The sequence below is a fragment of the Coturnix japonica genome, chromosome 8 (assembly GCF_001577835.2).
Source record: "Coturnix japonica isolate 7356 chromosome 8, Coturnix japonica 2.1, whole genome shotgun sequence".
NCBI lineage: Eukaryota > Metazoa > Chordata > Aves > Galliformes > Phasianidae > Coturnix > Coturnix japonica.
The window spans coordinates 24,501-47,633 of record NC_029523.1 but is presented as its reverse complement, the minus strand read 5'-3'; the positions used below and the strand labels follow the sequence as shown (position 1 = coordinate 47,633).

General features: G+C 39.1%; 1 long non-coding RNA gene across 5 annotated transcripts; it reads left to right on the top strand.

The window, feature by feature from the left end:
• The first annotated feature begins 349 nt into the window (after positions 1-349).
• Positions 350-22,843, top strand: LOC107317082. Of its 5 annotated transcripts, none has more exons than XR_004308223.1 (6): positions 350-516; positions 2,435-2,565; positions 2,646-2,840; positions 19,646-19,720; positions 19,924-20,021; positions 20,655-22,843. It is a non-coding gene; the product is annotated as an uncharacterized LOC107317082 (long non-coding RNA). The 5 variants fall into 5 exon arrangements; XR_004308225.1 differs by lacking the exon at positions 350-516 and adding an exon at positions 2,187-2,339 and having other exon boundaries at positions 2,649-2,840; XR_004308226.1 differs by lacking the exon at positions 350-516 and adding an exon at positions 2,187-2,339 and having other exon boundaries at positions 2,646-2,836.
• The last annotated feature ends 290 nt before the right edge of the window (positions 22,844-23,133 follow it).

The following is a 23,133-nucleotide window of genomic DNA, read 5'->3' as shown; positions in this document are numbered from 1 at the left end:
AAACAGTGTTGATAACACACTGATGTTTATAGGTGCTGTTAAGCAGCGCTGCACAGAGCTGAGGCCACTCTCAGTGGAAGACTCAAGGAGCTGGGAGGGAGCAGAATAAGGACAGCTGATTTAAGCTAGCCAAAGGGATATTCCATACCATATGATATCCTGTGGAAGGAGTTTTGAAGGGGATGGGATTTCAGCTCTTCCTTTTGCTGTTCAGGGGCATGCTGGGCATTGGTCAGAGGGTGGTAAGCAATTGCTTGTGCATCACTTCTTATATACGTTCATATATATATGTATATACATGCATATACATATATTCAAACTGTTATCCTTTTCTTTTTCTCTCTTAGTATATAGTTTTATCTCAACACACAAGTACTACTTACTTCCATCCCACTGGGCAGGAGGTAACGAGTGAGAATGACTGAGCAGTGCCAAGGTACCCCCCGGGTTAAACCACAACAGATAGTTACTGGCCTCTGGTCTTTGGGGATTTTGTCTGTCTGCTGGCTGCCTCGGGTAAGTTTCTTTATTTTAGCTTCCACTGTTTGCTGGTAGGGAATGCTCACAGTAGTGCACATGTTGTCTTTACTTGCAAGGACTGTGTAAAATGTTATTTTGATTCCATGTAAAAAACCTTCTTTCATGTTGCCAATAGGACAGTAATCAACGGGATAAGCAGAAAGCAGTGAATTTTACAGAAGCCAAAGGTAAAGTCACTAAACACCATGGAAATCTGCAAATGATGCAGTTCAATACCCACTTGTAGGAGGGGATTGCCTTTTAATTACTATTAAAGAAATCAGAAGTAATATTTTAAGTCCCTCAATCCTTACGGTCTCCACAGAGCACTCTGGAACAAACTCCTTTGCCGATTAGCTGCCCATCTTGAGTCACATAAAGCCACAGTGCTTCACCTGTTGGCATGCAGGGTTCTCACCTGGTTTCCCTGTGCAAAGAATTGCCCAGAGTACCACATTTTATTGCCCAGTCAATGGCTCACCTCCCAAAGCATAACATTTACAGAGTGAGGTGAAATAAGTCAACGTCCAATTAGGTCACACTGATTTACATTCAGAGTGAAGAGCATATACTGATAGTAATATTACCAAAAGAAACACATGGCATATCGTTTTTAAGAATAGCTTTTGTATGGAAGGGATGGACGGGTTGGCATATAGTGTTTGTTATATTATATTAATTTGCAAATAAATTTGCATAATGTGCAGATAAGATTATTTCAAAAGAATTTACAGGACCCCCATCTTATTTCTTTTTCAATGCATTGTGAAAAACTAATGGGGGAGAGGAGAATTGATAAAAAACATAAACCTCTAATTAAAGGCATCTGTATGTGAAGGTTCTTTCCTTAGAATGTTATTCAATGTTGCCACCTTCAGGCCAAAGTGTGTCTAACAAGTAGGGAGATTTGAGCAACCCAGAATTTTATTATTTTGTACTATTACAGTTATTAAGCCACTCCAGTGCTTCCTCTTCTGTGTGCTGGAATGGCGATGGCTGGCAGTGGTAGCAGTGAGAATCTGGAGAAGTTAAATTCCTTGAGCTTAAGGGAAGAGAAGCCGAGGGGAGGAAAGAACCACAGCTAAAACAATAAACTTAGACAATAGGTGGTTTCCTTTAAATAATCATCTCAGAGAATTAGAATTTTTCTCGTTAGCTGTCTGCAGGTTTCTGCAGAACCACAAAGCCGTTGTGGTACCTTCCTTCTTGCAGATTTCTTTCCCAGACTTTGACTTTCTCCTTTGAATTCTAACTTGGCAGAGTAAAGGTGAATTGTAAAGTGTATAGATTTGGCTTGGTTGAAATTTCAATCAAAGTTTAACTTGAACTTATAGGAGGTATTCGCTTACTTATGTAGAGAGAGCAAATTCTGACAGAAAAGAAAGAAACTCGTGGTATAGAAACTACACATTGATCTCGATCTATTGCAGAAGTACTAAATGTGAGGCTCTCTTTAAGGGTTCGATATTAAAACTGATTTTAAATAGCTAACCCTCCTAGGTAGGCACTCACATTAAGTAACATTCCCTTTGTCCTCACCCTGCCTCTGCTGGTTTCTTCCAGTGCTGGGCAGGGAGACCGGTTTATGGCGCTGAGCTATTGATTAACTGGTGGCACAGTCCCATTTTCTGTGTATCCAAAATTAAATCCTTTTGAAATACAGCATTGCAAAAAACAGTGCCTTCCACCCAAAGAAAAATGTCATACTGTTCTGTTACAACAATGGCAAACAGTCTCTTTGGACTGAGGAATAACGCTTCACTTCCTACTTAAATGGTTTTGCACTGTTGCTCTAAAGAGCTGCACATTACTCCCCACAGGTGGCTGCATTTCAGTGCCTAGGTGAAGCGAGTCTATTTCATCTTTCAGCCGAAGTGAGTACTAAACATAACATAGGGCTCTTCTATTTCCACAGGCTATTAACCTTCCAAAACATTCACCTCGGAGGCTAAACTTCGCAGTACTTCAGCTTCAATTCTGAGAAATGTCTCTATTCCACAACAACATGATAAGTGAGAGTGAATTAAGTCCCTTGTGCACCAAATGGTAAGCATATGCTAAAGATAAGTAGGGCTTAAACGGCTTTCTGAACTTAGTCCTTCTCAAAAGTAACATTTTTATTTTAGCAGGTTTGAGCAATACCTCTTCATCCATCTTTAAATAACAAGAGAATGGCAATAAGAGACGTGATCTGACTGAACTTCTCTCTATGAAAGCATTTTAAATTATTGCTTTTCGCCCACAGTATTTTATGAGGATTTGCAAAATGCAGCAGAAATTTGGAGGAACTGACAACAGACCTCTCCGAAAGAAACCAGTAGGTCTGCAAAGACTTATAAGTGTCCTTGACCTTAAAAAAAAGGGGGGCAGGGGGGTTGGGGATTGGAAGGGGGAAAAAAAAATGAAGACACACAACAAACTAGATTTCCTATGGGGTGTCAGGGGGAAATCATAGGATCAGAGAATGGCTTAGGTTGGAAGGAACGTTAAAGATCATTGAGCTCCAGCCCCACTGTCATGGGCAGGGTTGCCATCCACCCCACAAGATCAGGCTGCCCAGGGCCCCATGCAACCTGGCCTTGTGTGCCTCAAACTGACAACAGGATCACCTAAACAAGTAGTTTATACTCTGTTAGTTGATGGTAATCTTTGCTTAAAAGGACAGCTGGAAAGGGTTGTTTACAGAAAGTAGTTGAGCTGGTTATTAAACCACTGCTACTTCAAGAGCTTAAAGTGAGTACTATCCCAGGCAAACTTCGTGGGAGGAGCATTGTCATGGACAGGGGGTATGTCTATATAGACTACATCTGGGTTAAACAAGATGATGCAAATGTCTATAAACTATTGCTAAAAACTGTTATAGAAAAAGGTAATAGCTAAGTATTCAATATCTCATTTTCATTCCCACCATTGTTTAGAAAAAGAAAAAGATGTAGCTGGAGATGAAATATACTCTGCATTTCTAAAGCAGACAATTATAACCAGGAAAATGAAGTGATTAGTCAGAAATACTTCCTACAATAGAAGGAGGAAATAAAAGTGAAATTAGCTGCTAAGGGGTGAAAGTGCCTCCAACAATAATTCAACATTCAGTCACTGGTAAAAGGAGCTTAGTGGTCCAAATAACAGATTTTGAAATATTTAATCTTCAGGATCTGCGGATTTATGTATAGGAATAGAAGTTTTGACTGTTTTCTCAAATTAAATTGATTGAGCTCTGTGCATTATATTACGTGGTTTTATGCTGATTAGATTTAAAACTAAAGGTCTTTCTGCCCAAGAGATATTCCAAGACTCAAGATTTCATCATCATCATTACCACTATTATTATTATTTTAATATTGTGGGTTTATATCAGGGACACTGCAGCATTGTATCTTCATCCACGGTAGCTCAGAAAGCAGACTGCCAGTAGGCTGTCACTTTCCACTCGAAAAGCTGCTGTGGTTCAGCGTGACTACATGGGGGCATTTATAATACACTCATCACAGTGGTATCTGTGCGCTGTATAATCACTGAAGTGCTTGAGAATGAATGGCTTATATGTATGTAGAATATTATTGCTGTATGCTTAATTGGGACATGCTGAATAGAGATAGCTGCATTATTGGGTCGATTTCCTTGGAAACTGATGACAGTGTATAGTAATAACCGTTCATTAATGAAGATGGTATTGGCATATGTTCTGCGTAAGAGGCCTGATTTAGATTCTTCCAAATAAAGTGTTGTTTAGCCTGGTGACAAATGTATGTGAAATACGAAACTGTTTATTGTTGTTTTTTTTTAACATGCGAATTGTGAGACCAAGATGAAGAAGTGTATTCTCCTGGATCCTCGGGTGGCTCAATTCAGGTTGGCTGAGTTCAGTGCACCGGCTGAGAGCAGGGGCAGCCTGCCAGCACAGCTTCACTTTCTTTGAATGTTGCACTGAAATGCTCGTGGCAATAGTTCTCGCTTGACGTTTCTGAGCTCATCATAGGTGAGTAAGTGCTTTGCCATGCCATCCAGTTATGAGTTTGATGAAGATCACCGCGGTGCATCTTCCCCCCAGTTTTCCCTAGTGGAAGACTTCAGGGTTTTGGAGGGCATATGCAAGCACGTGGCTCTCTTCAGTGAGTTTCCTTGTCAGAGCCTTGCAAACTCAGCTTCAAGCACAGATGGGTCCAAGTAGACACTTTCATTTGAATTCAGTAAGTCTCCTCAGCCTGTGGTTCAGTCAAGAGCAAAGCAGGAGTTCTGCTAAATTAAGCTGCTGTCTGTGGAAGAACTAATGTAATTTTTAGTGTTGAGAAACACTGCGGTTTGATAGACTCGGCACATAGGTGGAACTGCTTCCACACTATCATGACAGATAGCCTTAAATCATTTGCTTAGCTGTAATATAGGAATGTATGAATACATGCCTTCTTCCATAACAATTTTGATCATCTATCATCTGAAAAAACACCTATCTTCTTCACAGGAGAGAAACACAAAGTCTTTGATTTCTTTGTTAGAAAAGTTGCCATATTAGTAAATGTTGTATTATTTGTAGCAAGGTATTAAAATAAAAAGTCCACAAATGGTCATTAATAATTTACAGCCTCACTCTACAGCTGGTTAAGCACCTTGGACTGTCTTGTTTTACCAAGGAGCTAAAGAGAGTTTACCATTGCTTCTGTGTGGAGAAACCCTAGAGATAGTGATAAAATCATTTCTCAGTAAAAGAATCTGCAAAATTACCAGAGGGTGTGATCCCAGAAATTGTTTCAGCTTTCTTTTCAAAATCGGTGTTTCTTCAATACCAGAAGTATTGTTTTCTGTATCAGAAATCCTTTAAATATCAGTAAATCCTTTTAAATTATAAAATGGTTCTGGTAATTGCTGGAAAGCTGTCTTAGTAGGACTGCTTGAAATATACCTTGTATTTTTCTGTGCAGCTCCACGTACTGGAACACCTACCTGCCTCCCTGGTGAGCAGGGTTACTCAATGTGTTCAGTGCAGTGGCTCTCCCTGGCGCCAGCTCACTGCTTTTTGTGGAAGTGGGAAAGAATCAGGGGTGCCTCCTTGAGGAAACTCTCAGCATGACTCTTGGGACAGGCCATAAAAGCATTTCACATACTAATATTCTACTCACAGTTGCAGTTGTGTCATCTAGATGAGTATCTCCAGATTTAGAGATGTGAGAACAATGTAGCCCTGTTAAATTATCTGTCAGTTATCGGTAGTCAGATCCTAGATAATTAAAAACAAACTTCTTGTTAACAGACAGTGGGAATCAATTCTTTGCACAGTCCTAATTTATTGTATTTCGCAGAGAAGGTGAATCAGAATCCTGATTATTGTTATTCTCTGTAAGCCCTTTGAAGTCATAGGATGAAATAAAATTATGACTGAGCCTAGCGATGGGCAGGGATCGAGACGGTTTTTCTCTCTATCATGAAGCAGAATGGAGTGTTATGAAAAGGCTTTCTTGCAGTTTAGATTTAGGAAAAAAGAGTCAAATTGCAAAACAGAACATTAAAGAAAGGGAAAGCTATATTCCGAAATAGGCAGAGAGAGACCATTTCAACTCTTCCCAATTTGCTAGAAAATATCTTTGCCTCTCTCATCATCGCCTTTCATTTTCCCCTCTCTACTCTCTGTTAAAATAGTCACTGAGTACCTAAAGCTACAGCAACTAAACAGCTTGAGTGTGGGGTAAGTTTATTGCAGAATTGTCTAGGGTCTTGAAAGAACTGTACATCATTATGCAAATGTATATGCAATAGGCTAAATGGTGTAGCAAAGAGGAAAAGAAAGGAAATCCCTCATGGATAGACCAGAGAATTGACACAAGCATTTCCTCTGAAGCAATTGCGTCACATTGTGAAAATACATGCTCGGACCATTTTAATACTTTCTGTTATTTACGCAGTAGACCAGAACGGCTCTGAAGCTTACTGCAGTGTTTATTCAATAGACTAAGTCTGGTTTCTTTGGCCTATTTTGTAAATATTTATTTGAGTAATTCTGAAAGGGTGTATTTTACTCAATGGGCCATAGTGGCTTCTCTGGAGCCTGTTATGTTGTACAGTATTTTCTAGTATATTGCAGCCCCTATGTTAATATAGATACAGCGATCTTCATGGCATGCTTTTTAACTGTGCTCTGAGGACTGGTTCCCTAAGTCTCTCAAGTACCTGAATGGAATATCAGATTGCTCCAAGCAGTCTTACATTGTGCCAGGCTTCTGTCTTACTCTTTAAAAAATGAAAACCTTTTGGAGATGAGAAGGTGGGAATTACACCACTGTCCAAAGATTCCTGGAGGAGCTTACAGTTAAACTGGCATGAAAGAAGCCCAGTTCCCTCCAGCTTCCAGTAGTCTCTTCATGCTTGCTTGAAATATTTGTTTTTGAGGTTTATCTATGAATGCCTTAATAACATTAGCTTAAACACAAAGAATTTAATGTATTTTTCTGACAGCTATTGACCTTTGTCTTTCACTGATTCTTTTCAGTATTCCCCACTGAGGATCTGCATGTTTCTTAGCGACCCAAAAGCAAAGCTGTAACATCCTAGAAGTGTCCTAGGTACAGATGTTTACTTACAAACATGTTTTGGGGAGAGAGGCACTTTTGTGAACAGTAGCTACTAAAGACTGCAAGGCTTTTCACCTCTGCCTGGCTTTCCTGCAGAGTGGCAAAGCCACAGCTTGAGTTATCTTAGATGCTGTGACAGGGTGAGGATCCCATATTAGCCATGAAAACACCTTTTAGGTTAAAAGCTAGATTGGACTCTCAGTGCATTTTAGTTGTATCGCTGGAAGCGTTTTATATTGTCATCTCTGCTCTTTCCCTCACGTTAGCAAAACAAAATTGATTAGTGTTTGTTTGTTTGTTTGTTTCTGCCTTTTCTTTTTTCTTATTTCTTTCAATACTGTTGACATTACCAAGGCTAATGCCCTGTAAGAGAGAAGTTTGCATATTCAAATTTTACTCCCTTAATTACAATCAGGCACACTTGATTATGCTGCTGAGCCCCACAGCTGCAAATTTGTAAACAAAGGTTACATGCTTAGAAAGGAAAATGCTTTAAGTCATGTTTCTGTGATAGGCTTTTCTTAGTCCTTAGTCTGCTGTTAATGTGAAACCCAGAGCCAATTTAAATTCCTCATTCCTAGACTGGAGCACATGTTATTCCAGGGGCTCATATTGTGGTCATTTTGTTTAGGCTTGGGATTGCTTTATTTCCATTTTGTGTTTGCTCACCTAGCTTGGAACCCGTTGCTTTCTGGTTGGTTGGACTGAAGCAATTAAGGTCAGGTGAGTGTGATGAGGCATCTATAAAAATAACAGGAAAAAGAAGCCATGGATTTTCAGCTTTTTTACTTTGTGTTTTTTGTTGCTGTTTGTTTGTTTTATTTTCTTTCTCTTTTTCACCTCTGCTCTTCTCCCATTGTGTGGTCTTAATCCTTGGGAAGTCAAGAACGCTGCGTTTCTGCTGGAAGTTGTGTGCTCCATTCGTGGAGCTGAGGACATAGGTTGGTGAGATATTTTCCTTTTTTGGAAGACGTGTTTTTTTTCCAAAATGCTTGTTTCTGCCCTTGTGCATTTGTCTTTAGCCCCACTCGGTTACATTTATACAGATCTTCTTTCTAAATGGATTATTCAGAAGATCCGGTAAAATGAAAAGCAGTGAACCCAGTAGAGCATCCTAGTACTGTGTATTTTCTCTATACCAATTAGCTTTAGTGATTTCATTAAAAGTACAGCTCCATAACTAGTGCTGGCATAACCAGGTGATGTGTGAGCTAGGTGGGATGGGCACGGGTGAGGAACAGTTACTGTTTAGATCACATAGATTAGATCGAAGTCATGAGTGTACTGTGCAGATGGACCCTCTCTGATGCAGACAGTGGCATTAAGTTTTTGGGTTTTTTGAGCATAAATGCTATAGCAGTGCAGAGGGTTTGTTTTTCTAACAAATATGCAGCTGATTGAACCATCAAGTTCTTTTTGAGCACATATCTCCTAGTCTTTACAAGTAAATCCTGTTGTGGAACAATAGATGCTTATTCCCACAATCCTAGGTGTTTAAGAAGCCATGTATACAGTGCAAAGTAGGTCTGATGTTCTACCTTGCTGTTATACTATATTTGTTTTACAAGGAACAAGTGACTGTACAAGCTATTTGTCAGTAGAGAAGGAGAGTGCTGTAGGCCAGAAGCTCTGAGATTTTGGAAGGTTAAGACATGATATACAGTGTTAAAATCTCTTCTACCCTTGTTCTTAAAAATTTTTTTTTTTCCCCAGCATTGATCAAAACTTTAACACTTTGAGGTCTTCCATCCTTATTGTTTATGTATTGGCTTTTGCATGTTGTGAAATATATGTAACAAAATTTAGTACCTTCACAGACAATTTTTCCATAAAGAGGTGGATTTGGAAAATAGCAGAGTTCTTCAGGAACAGAGAATTCTGCAGCTGATGCAGGGCATTTCCAGTTCGTAAGTTCTACTAGCTCATTTTGCTGAAGGATACAATGTAAGTCCAAGTCCACTCATCACTTTTCACATGCATCCCCTAATTAGTTAGGGAAGACCAACAAAAATTACCACAAACTCCACAGGCCTTCTGAGATCATCTAGTGGGAAGACAGCTGGCAGGACCTAAGTTCAAGGCATATCACAGCTACCTACTCACCTAGCAGAGTACAGCCTTAGGTAAATTAATTGCAATTAAGAAATACAACTTTGATCAAATCCCATAGAAGCAAAGTGTATACTCAGCCGCCCTGCATGCTGACCCCACTGTAAATATGCAAATTGCTGTGCTCTCATCTGCGACATAGAGACTTCACATCATGTGAAAAACAGATCTCTGCATTTTGTCTTAATTTTGCAGAATATTTGGATTCGTGGTCACAGCAGCAATACCTGAACTAGATTATTAATAGAAAGCAATGCGTTTTCTGAAGATGAACTAGTATCCAAACAAAGGGCAAGTTTTGGTTATCAAGATAAAGTATCTTCTTGTGTCAGTTCCTGCACACAATGCATTAACATTAATGACAGTTTCAGCCACACGCATGTGTATCTCTCATTAACTCTAATGGACAATACATGCACATAGATCTCTGGTTAATACTGAGGGGAATTTCATGTACGTGCAACACTCATTAGTATTAATGAGGGTTCTCCTGTGGGTACCTAATGATCATTAATGGGAGTTACACGCATGTGTATTCTCCATTAACATTAGTGGCACGTGCATCTCTCATTAATATTGATGAGAAATACGGGAAGCCATATCTCATTAATATTAGTAAGTGTGATGCACACACTGTGGGGAGACAGCTTTTCCTGCTATATCCTCAATGAAGGAAGTCTGAGCCGTAGTTAATTATTTTCTAATAATTGGTGTTATCTTTTCTGGCGAATTATCCAAGGTCTCGGCGACCTTTGCCAGAGTGCACAGGTTTCCTTCCTGCATGGATGATTTATTTGTGAAAAAGCCCAAACATTTTTTCTTTCGTACTAGGAGGTATGTCATCTTTGTAATTTTTCTAAGTAAGCACATTCCTGAATTGCTGCTATTTCAAAGAAAATTCTCTGTGTGCTTTTCACATCATAGGGGTGGCGCGCGCCACCTGCTGGGTTATTGTTTATAGGCACATGAAATTTATTTCAAACTCTCATGATTGTAATGTTATTTTACCTTGTACACTAAAGCAGTGTTGTGTTAAACTTTGACATAGTTTCTGATGAATGTAGTGAAGATTAAAGGACATAGCCTCCCTTCGAAGAGGAAAAAAAAAGTATGAATTTACTACAGTACAGAGTTCTTCATCCTTCCAGTTACAAAGAGATTAAAGTTCAGATATTGCATTCAGTTCTGTGTCCCCCACTACAGGAAGGATATTGAGTTGCTCAAGCATGTGCAGAGAAGAGCATTGGGAGGACTATAAAATGAGTCATAAGGAACAACTGGACTGAGAGGAGGCTTCATCACTCTCTACAACTACCTGAAAGGAGATTGCAGCGTGAAGGGTGTCAGACTCCTTTTCTCAGCTGATAGGTGATAAGGCACAAGGAAACAGCCTCACGGTGTATCCAGGGAAGTTTAGATTGGATGTGGGAAAGAATTTATTAGTGGAGAAGGATGTTTGAGCATTGGAATGGGCTGCTCTGGAAAGCAATGGGGTCAATACCATTTGTGAAGGCACCCAGGTGATGTGTGGATGTGACACTAAGGGGCATAGTTCAGTGATGTGACTTGGTAGGCCAGGCTGACGGCTGGACTTGAGGATCTTGAAGATCTTTTCCAGCCAACGTGATTCTGAGATTCTATTTGATTTGTTGTTGCATTCAAATATGTATTTGCACACTTGCCAGATTGTCTTCATGATGGGGCTGACTGTGTTTTATAACTCCTTTTTGAACATCTGCCATTGGTGCTGCACACTGCCATTGCAGAGATTCATATTTTATGTGGTGGGGCAGACTTGTCCTTGTGAGCTGTTCCTGGAGAACGCTTCCTTCTCTCTCCGCTTTGGGGCATCAGCATCTGCATCAATACTGAAGAGCCAGGGAGAAACTGCACATGGTCTCCATGTGATATGAACAGACAGGGCTAAGGAGGAAGGTTGATCTACCTGTCCGCTTATGTAAATGGAGAGTGGGGAGTGGTTGTGTAAAGTTATGATCTGGCAAACAAGTGATCTACGAACAGTTCTCACAGACGTACCCTATCATAAGTTAAACTTTTCTTTTCCTGTTCTTTGTTGTATCTACCACCTTGTAAGCAGGAATTATAACCTGAATTAAGAAATCTGGATGCCACCATAATACTAACAGTAACAGCCATGCAGATATACGCTGTCTAAAGCAGAAAATAATATATTTAGTTTTGAAAATGGATTTTTGTTATATAGTCTTATTGCTTTTCTCACTTGCTTATAAAGAATTAGATTATCCATTGCCCGTGCAAATTAGTTAAAAACAAAAGAAAAAAAAAAAAGAAAAAAAACCTACATTTGCAAATAACGAATGAAATCTAAAGGATTATGTTTAGCACAGACAACTATACTAAATCAGATTCCCTAAAGCTGAGGGAGAACAGCACACTTTCCTGTGCCAGTAAAGCCTCTGCTGCACTGGAAGACTTCAGTGCAGGGAGTGGGAAGATGATATTAGTGTGGCTATTCCATTTCAGGAGCCTTCTGGAGAGAGGGAACGAGAGCAGTTTTAACTCCCACAGGAGCTGTGCAGACAAACTGCCTTGTGTAAGCCTTTTCCATCTGTCCCAGCGCTGCCCCTTTGGCAGCTTGCACAGAGCATCCTTTTCTTATTGTATCGGTCCCTCATTATTACCGTGGTTTGAGAGATGTCACCACTTTCTTTAGTGGCAGATGTTTTATTTCTGCTACCTGACCTCAGCAGGGTCCATATGGACCCTGTACTTAATTTCCTTCAATTCACATGAAAATCAATAATGAATTTAGATACGGCAGCCATCAAAGCCTGAAACTCTATGTGCACACATGCAGACTCAGACATATGCTTGTATAAGGCATGCATCCACATTCACCAGTTCTTGAAAGTCAAATGCAGGAAAGGTGATTATAGTGCTTAAGGGTGACAGATGTCAGAAGACATCAAGGAAAATCATAACAGTAATACTCTGTTAGGCTACAGCAGCATTAAAGATTCTAATCTGTAACTACAGCTTTCACTTATAATTCAGAATTCAGCTGCTAAACAAACTAAATAATTTATCAAGTACAATATGTTTTAACTCTGCAGCTTGCAAAAGCTGTAGCCATGCTGTTGTTTCAAATAGTTACCAAATGGTGGAAATGTCGGGCTCTTCCTTAAATTGCATCTTCCTGAATTCCCTCGGTAGATGCGACTGATTTATTTTTTTTTTCTTTCTAAAGATGTTTTATTGTTTTTCTACTTTTCATCAGGGTGGGGTTGCCATGGCAATAAAGTAGGATGTCTTGCTGGATTTCACCTTTGCTGTCTTGCTTCATATGGTTCTCTCTCCTCTGAGCAAACATGGTGGACGCAGTGCACATACAGATGTCTGATTTCAGATTTCTTTCTTGAGTGTGCTTGGCAGCTGCTCTCCTGAGACAGACGAGGCAGCACTTCACAGGCAGCGATTCGCATTCATCTTCCCACTCTCTAATGGCCACCATCATGCTTTGTGAGTTCTCTTTTAAGATGGACAAAGCTTTTCATGAAAGACTTCCACTGTAAGCAGAAAGTTTTGGTTAAGTATTTCAAGTAACTAAGTGACCACATCAGTTCTCTTTGCCTGGAAGCTGGTCAGGGTTAAATAGTGAAATATGCCACAACAGAAATGAGAATCATCCATCTCGCATCCCAGCAAGATGCCCAGAACAAAGCTGGTTACAGGATTTGTAAGGCTAGTTTTAGGTTGTGACACTGCTGTTGCAATTGCAGCTCTGAAATGGATCTTTCTCCAGTTTTCTCAGTTGAGCTTCCGGGATATAACTGGTTCAAAATTTAAATCACCGAGATTAAGATTTTTCATGTTATGTCTATCTTTCCCTACATGTTTCAAATAATAGTTTGTAAATCTTTTGTCTATGTTGGAATTCCACAGTAGTAGCATCTCCAAAATCCAGATAAAAAAGGATAATAAATGCTAACCTGCATCACAGTTCATCGGTTTGGACCTTGCAAATGAGCTCTTCTCTCTTCAAGGATTACTGTCAGTGGAAATAGTTGATATTTTAGGATACACTAAAGAATAATGCATCCCAGGAATGTATCATTAATACCATTAGAATTTTAAATCCTATATCCCAGTGATGTGAAACTTCACTGAAGTATTTAGATTTCTCTCTACAATTCAGCCGAAGTAAAGCTGAAGTGATGTGTTTCATGAATTCCTGTGGTTTAGCTGCGATGCCTGCCTTGGCCTCTTCTTAGTACCCTACTTTAAATGGCAAAGCTAACAAGATGCTTCCTAATTTCCAGTTCGTGGTCTTTTTCTCTGCTTTTTTTTCTGTCTTATTCACTGGAGTTGCATTAAATTTCCGAAGTCCTCTGATGTCACTTATGTTGCCCTGGCAGAGCATCAGTGTCATTTTAAAGTATCATTATAATATTTGCTCATCTGACTGCATTGGTCTCTGACTGCCAGTCCTACTTTTTCTCTTGACTAGATAGTATTGGCATAATTATTATTCACATGTTATAGCACCCAGGAGATACGGACACTGTCTAGTTCTCACTTAGAAAACTTGCAATCTGGGTAGAAGGCAAGGAACAGGACATAAATAGCAAAACAGAGGGAAGGACTGGTGCAAAGAGACTATACGAATCTGCATACTAAGCAGCAATATCCGCACTGTGATCCTAACGCATTTTGTATATTATGATAGAAGACCGAATGTGGGGAACCTCCAGAGCTTCTATATGGTTGGGTAGCTGTTCCTTTGTGAGATATTTTTTAGGATCTTGTGGGCCATCAAGCGTGCAGTTATTTGTTTGAAAATCCTCCAGTTAGCATAAGAGGTTGTCTTTCCAGATGAATGGGTGATTGATTTCTTAATGAAGAAGTCATTCCAAAGATTGAACAAAGTTTTGTGCGATGTAAGATAATTTAGAGAGCTTGATTTTGCTGAACTGGAACTTGTGTTTTGAGCCTGGTAATAATGACCTGCAAATACAGAATCATCCCTGCCATCATGACAAGAGCTGTATGTCCTGTACAAGACAGATGGTGCTTTTAAACCAGCCCTCATTCCAGCTTGATATATGTGGCCCAGCTTCCCTGGGTGTTGATAAGCCTTTCATCAGGGCAGCTCACGGTACACAGTTTTAATAGAAGCAGGTTCCGTACACATGCAACAGCATGTGTAGGTCTCTTGTCCTGGAAAAATGAAACTGTGGGTGCTGACTGCAGCTATTTCAAGAATGCACCAAATTCTGCATAGCGAGAAGAAGAAAATTTAAGGCTTTTAAGGGTAGTTACATCGCTTAGCATCTTCAACTGGAGAATTTCAAAGGTGAAATGCTCTTGAGTGCTCTTGCTCTTTCAAAGGTGAAAAACTCTTGAGTGAGTTTTACAGTTATCTACAGATTATACGTGATGAGACACAGAAAATGCAGATCAACTACTTCTTCAAATACGTACAAGAGGAAGTGATAAAATCAGAAATCTGATCCACCACCATTAGACGTTATAACTATCACATAGCCTGTGTCATGTTCACCTCATCTATTTATGATTGTAACTCATCTGCGCTCCTTGCCATTTAGTGCAAAGATAATGTGTACGTTTGGTGGCAGTAGAAGGGAAAGGGAAACCACGGCTATCTTTTGGGCAAGGGGTGAGTGCTGCTTATAGTCTAAAGTCCATTTTGAGTAAAAATCTGATGACTCTTAAAAATATGTTCCTGGACTTCTGTGCTGATCCTGCCAAGAATGCCAATAATCAACAGAAGTGATGTTTGTAACAGAAATTCCGGCCGTGTGTTTTGTTTATATTCCTATGCTATTTCTCTAGAAGAAAAAATGAACTTCAAATTAAGAAATACAGAAACTGTAAACATGGTTTTTTACTTACCATATTTGCCCAAAGCAGAACATAGCTTTTGCGTTCAGTTGTGTTATCAGAAACATCTAGCAGTATGTGATTAACAATTTTTTCATGGCCCAAGGATGCAGCTGACTGTGCTGAGGTGTATATTTCAATGCAGTTTCACCTGTGTGCCAGCGTGTTAGTTCTGCCCTTAGGTGATTCAAATAGTAAAGCCTGTGAGCTAAATATCAGCTTTGCTGTGCGTATAGTGACCGTGATATCTGCAATATCACATTACAGCAGAGATTCAGTCAGGTGCTGTTAATTTCCCCTAACTCTGTACAACGTTTTCATTAATAAATAACTAAAAAGATAGCTACCTCAGATTACCTTAATCTAAGGAAAGGAAATCCACATCTGTTGCTGGAAAATATTCTTTCCTGATACTACTGTATGAAAAATTTTCATAGGCATCACTGCCTGTGATGAAATGCCAATAAAATGTAGCAGTGCAACTAAGTAATGGTGGACCATGTATAAGCTTTAAAGTATGAAATATATTTTATTGTAGTCTGTCAAAGAGTTTTGCAAAGCAGATAGTGAAATACCTTAGATATATCATACTATGTAACAGCGGTAATAGGTAAGTTATTCATGTGGTAGTTTCTTTGTACTCGAGAAAGAATTGTCCCCCTGCACTCAGCTCTGGTGAGGCGCACCTCAAGTATTGCGTTCAGTTTTGGGCCCCTCAGTGCAATAAAGACATTGAGGCCCTGGAGCATGTTCAAAAAAGGGCAGTCAAGCTGGTAAATGGTCTGGAACACAGGCCTTACGAGCAGTGGTTATGGGAGCTGGGATTGTTCAGTATGGAGAAGAAGAGGCTCAGAGGAGACCCTATTGCTCTCTATAACTGAAGGGAGATTGTACTGAGCTGGGGGTCGGCCTCTTTTCTCGTGTAACTGGTGATAGGAATAGAGGGAATGACTTCAAGCTGTGTCAGCGGAAGTTCAGGTTGGATGTTAGGAAACACTACTTCTCTGAAAGAGTGGTCAGGCAGTGGGACGGGCCACCCAGGGAGGCGGTGGAGTCACCAACCCTGGAGGTGTTCAAGGAACGACTGGATGTTGTGTTGAAGGACATGGTTTAGTGAGAACTATTGGTGATAGGTGGGTGGTTGGACTGGGTGATCTTGTAGGTCTTTTCCAACCTTGGTGATTCTGTGATTCTGTGAAAGCTGCTTATAAGCTATTACAACTTTCACCTGTGCAGCAAATTCCCTTGTGCAGTACATGCTTCTACTTCAACTGTTATTTTACATATGCATGAATCAGGTATTTATTTGGCAGCCATTAAGTTGCAGTGTTAAAAGATTTATTAGTATTAATATTAATATTATTTACAATATAGCAGTGACTCTTCCTAAGGTGACAAATACTCAGTAACCCTTTTATTCACTTTCTAATCCTTTGGATGAGATGACCCGATACTGGTCACTTGTGACAGAAGCGGCAGTACAAAGACCCACGACGCCCTCTTTCCAGCAGCTGTAGAGTATATGTTTAAGAGGTTAATTCCAGCTTCCTTGTGCTGACCTTCAAATTGCCAGCCTAAAAGGAAAGGTCTGGGTGAAAGCCATGACAATCCTTGAATGTATTTATCTTTAGGACATTTTAGCAGGGGACGAGTGGAGATGAGTAAGACACTAAACCCAGGAGATTGCTACTCTTTAAACAAACGTTGAATACCTGACCTATAATTGAAGACAGGCCATAGTGTCTTATTTCTTGTGGATATTATAATACCCACAGTTAATCATAGAGGCAAAGGTTTTGAGATATTAGCACAATTCATATTCTGATGAGCTAGAGATCTGTCATTTAAAAACTGAGGTACACTTTGTCTGTGTGAGAGGCATTTCAGATTACATGATCCTGTTGCCTGTAATATTACCCCTTACTTTCATTTTTGTATGTTAGCAATACCCTGGAAAGAAGTATGACATACATAACCTTACATAGATTAGAAATTTGCTGTTATGTGCTTGTTAATGTTCTAATTGCCTTGCCGAACAATATCAATAAGCAAGCATCTTTTGCTTGGAAAATATTTCACATAAATTAAGCAGTGCATCTGTGCTCACTTCTTTCTGTGCTAGTAGCAAACAGATGAGGTCTGAGTATTCTAAATACCAAGAATATTTTCAGTGTTGATTACAACAAGCAAGAACAATCAAACAAACAAAGCAACAATCCTTCTTGGTGGCTGAAGAGAACAGAGCAGAGTAGGTCAATTGTTGAGTTGGAAGCTCATATTAGACACAGCTTGAAGACATCGGCAGTACAAATCTGAAGAATTTAAATATGTCTTTTTTAAAAAATAAACAATAGCCACAACTCTTGTCAACCATACTGCTGAGGACATTTTTCCCACTTTCAGAAACCTGGAAGTGCTCCTTCTGAAAACAGGACCCGGCATCTATATCGCAACACAAAGAGATGTTAGTGAGCTTCAGTCAAGCATCTCAGAAAAGGTAGATTTACTCTTTAGTAACAGCAGTTCAGCTTTAGCGCAGATGCCACTCATTTTAAAGTTGTGAGAGGAAAAATGACATGCCACATATGTGAAATCTCAGTAGACTGTGTTTTTTTTTCTGGTTTTTTTTTCTGGTTTTTTTTTTCTGTTTTTTTTTCCCCATGAAGCATTAGCAAGGTTTTGAATAGCTGCAATTGCATATTAAAAATGTCCACGTGTATAATACATGAATGAGGGCACCTTGGCTGAATACATTATGGAACAGAGCTGTCATCTTTACCCCCTTCAGAAACTTGCTTTCTCTTGCTTATGTGTATAGACAATACTAGTGAGAAGAATGTAGTAACACTTAAATTAGACAGGGAAGCTAAGGCTTTAAATCTGTTTTTTTGTTTGTTTTGTTTTGTTTTGTATTTTCTTATGTGAACATCACTCCATGAGTTTCTTTATTTCCCTTTTTTCCTGTCACTTTCAGAAATCAGGCTGTTTCTCTGAAGCTCTTTATTTAAGCACAAAACCTGTTACAGGATCATGTTTTATCCGCAGACTGGCTAGTAGGGTTTTTTTGTAGGGTTTTTGTTTGTTTTTCCTTCTGTTACTCATTAACCTCCTACTTGAACAAAGACATGATCCCATGTTTGTTTGTGGAACTAAGAGCTGATTCAGATACAGGAAAGGAATTTATGCTGCTGAATGGAGGCTGTAACATCTAGTGTGCTTGATAGTATTGAAATGATATATGAAAAAATCTCTACAGTTGTTTGTGTTTAGGATGAGAGCATGTAATAATGCACTTAGTAGGCAGGAGCGACTCAGTGAATGTTTGGACAAGATATGTAGATTTTTATGCTGTGCCATTCAGTAAAATAAATATATTTCAATAAGCCATGTATTTTGAGCTCATGAGCCTGTTTCAAGGAAAAGATGCACAAATCTTGGATCAAAATTGCTTTTATTTTTTTGTTGTGTTTTTGTTTTTTGTTGTTTTTTTTTTTTATGCCCTAAGAGTTGCTTTTCCTGTATAACCATTATTTTGTGGCTCTGTGCAAAGGCTCACAATTCAGCTTTTTAAAGATGCATTCTCTCTAATGATGGAGGGAAAACAAAAGTTTTCTGTTAACTGCGGCTTTTGTCTATGACACTGTTTTTTAGCTCTCGAGTGAGTAGAATTCACTTATGCGTGTATAGCTGCGAGTGACGAGGCTTATGAATTGCTGTTATCATTGAGAGCTTGCTGAGAAAATGAAGTGCATGGCTACACTTCTATTTCATATTTCATGGAAATTAAAACTATTTGAGGCCCTGCATGCAGCCCTATACAGGTATCTGAACCAATTTTTTTCCGTCTGACTGATGTTTCTCTGAGTCATTCATGCCAGTTTCATATGCAGAGAGATTTTGTAGGCTGTTTATGATCCTCCTTAGTGTATGCTTAAGCTCTCCTTTTTAACAGGGCTGGCAGTGCAAGGAAATGAAGCTCCTTCTGGACAATGTTTTTCAATGAAAGAAGTTGAAATGGTGTTTTGAAAATGAAAATCCCTGTATTTTGTGACAAAAACAAAAACAAAAAAAGAAAAAAACAACAACAACAACAAAAAAAAAAAACAGTGTTGAAGTAGGAGCAGACTCTTTACCTACATTTCCCAAATCTAATTATTAAAGAAGCCTGCTTTGCTCCTTCTTATCTGACCTTGAAAAATCTCACAAACTCAGCAACCTTAAGTTTTCACAGATTCTGGAGCCTTTTGCAGGCTGTTCTGCACCTGTGCCAGGGCACTCCTTGGCAGGGGAGCAGCGGCAGAGTTTGTTAGCAACCCTGTGAGGCAACACTTTGCAATTGTTATCATACCTGTGAACAAACATCAGTACTGTAGGAAAAAAGAAAGATGAAAGATCACTCAAATGGCAGAGGTACTGTTTGCTTAAGGGAAAAATGAAATCCGCAAAGAAAAGCTTTGGCAAGTAAAGAACTTGGGGTTTGTCATTACCTGAGGAGGAGGTTTAACTGTTCTTGTGTTGTTCAGTATCCTATGACACTAAGGATATGAAATTAAATTTCCTTTCTTCTCCAGGACTATTTGCAAGCTGCTTCGGAGTCCCACATCAACACTCACTTATGTCTTGAAAATGGACGTCAAATTGTGAAGGTAAGAAATCAAAGCTATTGATTCCTGTTTAAAATGATCAGATACTAGTTAGCAAAATAATGTTTTTGGCTGCTTTTTCAGACTCCTACTGAGATAAAAGGGGAGCGTGTGTGTGAACAAATCCAAAACTCCAAGACACAGCCTTTTGTGGGAAGTTTGGAATGGTCTTTTCACGGCACTCTTTTTATTTTGATAATTTTCAGAAATACATCTTAGAACAGGCCAAATAAACTGGTTAGATAACCCGAAATGAAGCATGAAACAACATTTAAATGATGTGTGACTTCATTCTTGCCTGAAGGTATGCTTCATGAAGAAAGTCCTCTGGGTATTTCACAGCGTGGTGGTACGCCTCCTGATTTCCCAACCGGTTCTTACTGCCCTATCTCGCTGAGCTCCAGTGCAAGGCACTCTGGTAGCTACTCTGTCTGCCTCAGTCTCAGATAGCCTATGTAAATGTCAGTTGAGGACTCTTTCTGTGCAATAGCACAGGAGCAGAGAAGCTCCAAAAACATCAGTGATTGATTTGCATTGTAGAACAGAGCTGTCTAAAAAGAATTCTCTCGAATTTGGCAGGCTTGCAGACAGGCTTTTTACAAAACTTAAGTGTCTGATATGGGCAGCTGCGTGTGATGTACTGAAGTACACTTCTCTGGCTTTATGCAAGGTAGTAGACTCTAACGGAGCTGCTGAAAGAAATTCATTGAAAAGGGGGAAGGAACAGAACAACAAATACAGAAGAATAGGAGGGTTGAATTTGAGACACAAAAGCAATGTATTAAGATGGATGAAACTGTGAGGAAAGAATACTTCATTATTGGGCTATGTTGAAGGCACAGCTCACAGTTGGCAGAAACAAGAAACAAAACAACCCTGCCTTTCTGTGTAGTGTTTTGTTTCTCACATAAGAAAATCTGTGGTTGGTTTTGCACAGCCATCCCTAAACCTAGGCTGGTGTATCCAGACTCATGGGAGATGTCATTGGCGCTGATGACCCCAAAGAGAGAAGAATTCCCCCGCAAACCATGTTACTCTGGTAAGGAATGACCTTGTAGCCCATTAGCCCAGTCAGGTAGTAAAACAGTGACAGTTTCTAGTCACACATATTTGGAGACTGGGCTGAGTTTCATGAACTTTAGTCCATTGGAATTTTGCATTGTTTGTACATATTATTAGCGAATAAAAGCTGTTTTTTCTGTAGATTATTTAAGAAAAACAGTCAGATTCTCTGATGGAAAACTACTAGAACTCTGAACGTTGTAGTAATAGATGGGGAAAAAATTCTTTGCTCTCCAGTAAAATATCTAGCTTACTGGAAGCAGGCAAAATTTGAAGGCTTTAAGATATGCTTGTTATTTATTCTCTTTGTGGTTGGATTAAGAAACTGAAAAATTAATCTTCTGTCAGCGTTAGTACCCTCTTAAAGCTAAAATTTAAGTTAGTAATAATAACAGACTTTCATGTAATGATGTGGGGGTTAAAGAAACCAAATTAATAAGCTAGGCTTTTATGGTATATTAGCCAATTTCTGGTTTTGACTAGTTGAAGTAATTGTTCAAACCCACTGTTGGATTTTTGTAACTCTTCTGATGGTTTGGAAATTAGAGTCACTTATTTTTTAAGAGGCAGTAAGAAAAACATGTAATTAGTATTACAGTGGGAAGCATAACCTGTGATCCTGTTGTACTTACTTTTAGTCTGAACAAACTTCCATTATTATAATGGAAATGAAAAATGTTTGAATCAATAAAGGATGCTGCAGTGTTACCTAGCAGAATTCAGGAAGCACAGCTGAGGATAAAAAATATCTATAGGCTGCCATGTAGTAGTTACAAATCCACCTTGTGAAGTCTTCACCTTTGTACTTTTTCTTTCTTCTATCTGAAAAGTAGGCTTAGTCAGGGTATTGATTTGTTTTTACTGCAGTTTTTAAACTGTTACAGTAGTTGTGACTCCTAGATACCATCACCTTGACAGCACTTGTAGGCTTGAATCACAGCTACCTGCTATGTTTGGAAAAGTCCTTAGGTTATGAAGGCCCTGCTAGATCATAACCAAGGTTATCTTACTACTTTGAAACACAGCGGTATACATCAATGGAGTATACAGCAAATGTGAACTTTAATAATAGTTTCTGATTTAAGCAGTAGTGGTTTTAAGCTGGCAACACAATAAAATGAAGACAGGGGTTGTGAAGTGCAATTATTTATCAGTGTGGATTAAGAAAGACACGGAAGGGTCCATGGATTTACCAAATTATGAGATGGCTAATCAATTCACACTCGTTCTTTCATCCATTTTAGTGAGTTAAATACCACAGTTGTCCTTTGTAGTTGCAGATGGCTCCTCTGCTGCACAGACAGCCTGGTATATTTCTACAGGACAGAAAAGGGACAATGGCCACATGGGTATACGTGGCCAGTGGAGTGCACAAAGGTTAATTTTTTGCTCACACAGTAGTAATGACCAGTAATATATGTCATAAAGTCTAATTTTAGAATAAATGTAATGATACGCATGCAAAAAGTGAACAGGTTTTTTTATTCTAGTAACTGAGCTATTGAATAAGAGTCATGCCTTTTCGTACTATATAATGAAGCTTCCTGCCTCATGTTTCCCATCTTGAAATGCCCATATTATTTTTTGACATCCAAAGATGGGTAAAAACACTCTATTGATTATGCAAGTTTTCTTCCAGGACACTATTTCTAACTTAAAATGGTTGCCTTCTTTCATGCCTTTTTTCTTTTTTAAAAATAATCATTATTTCTTGTTTCGAATATTTATGTCAGATTATTCTCTCAGCCCAGTCTCCTAAGTTCTTCGTCCGGCATGGTGGTGGCTGCCATACCGCACTTGGTCAAAGTTCAGAGACGTTACATAATTCTCATAAATGCTTCTCATCAGTCAAAATGTTCTGGTGCTTAAACATTTGCATTGCTTCTTTTTTTCCCCCTAAGCTCAATATCTCACCATCTATCGTTACCCTTCATTTATAGCTTGTCAGACAATTTTAAATCCACGAGACAGTGCTCATTTCAAACTCTTCCGAGACTAATTTTTCAAGTATGATGTCATAGTTTAATAATTTTGTAATTTTGCTATCAGTATTCCACATCATAACATCATATAAAGCATGAATAGTTTTACTGAATCTGCAACTTACAGAAGAAGACTACATCTCCCAGAGAACAACACGAGGTCACGGGACCTGGACACTATATTAACTCTGTCGCAGGCTAGACTGACGTCTTTCGAGTTCTGGCGTTCAGGGGAGTGTGTGGGAGCCTTCGCCGTTTCGCCTAGATTTCACAGTAGGCCTCTCGGTTACGGGACTCATTCTCTCTCCTATTTTGCTTGATTCGTTAGCTCAATTTTCAATTTTCAATTATATTGTATTATCCTGTATTTCG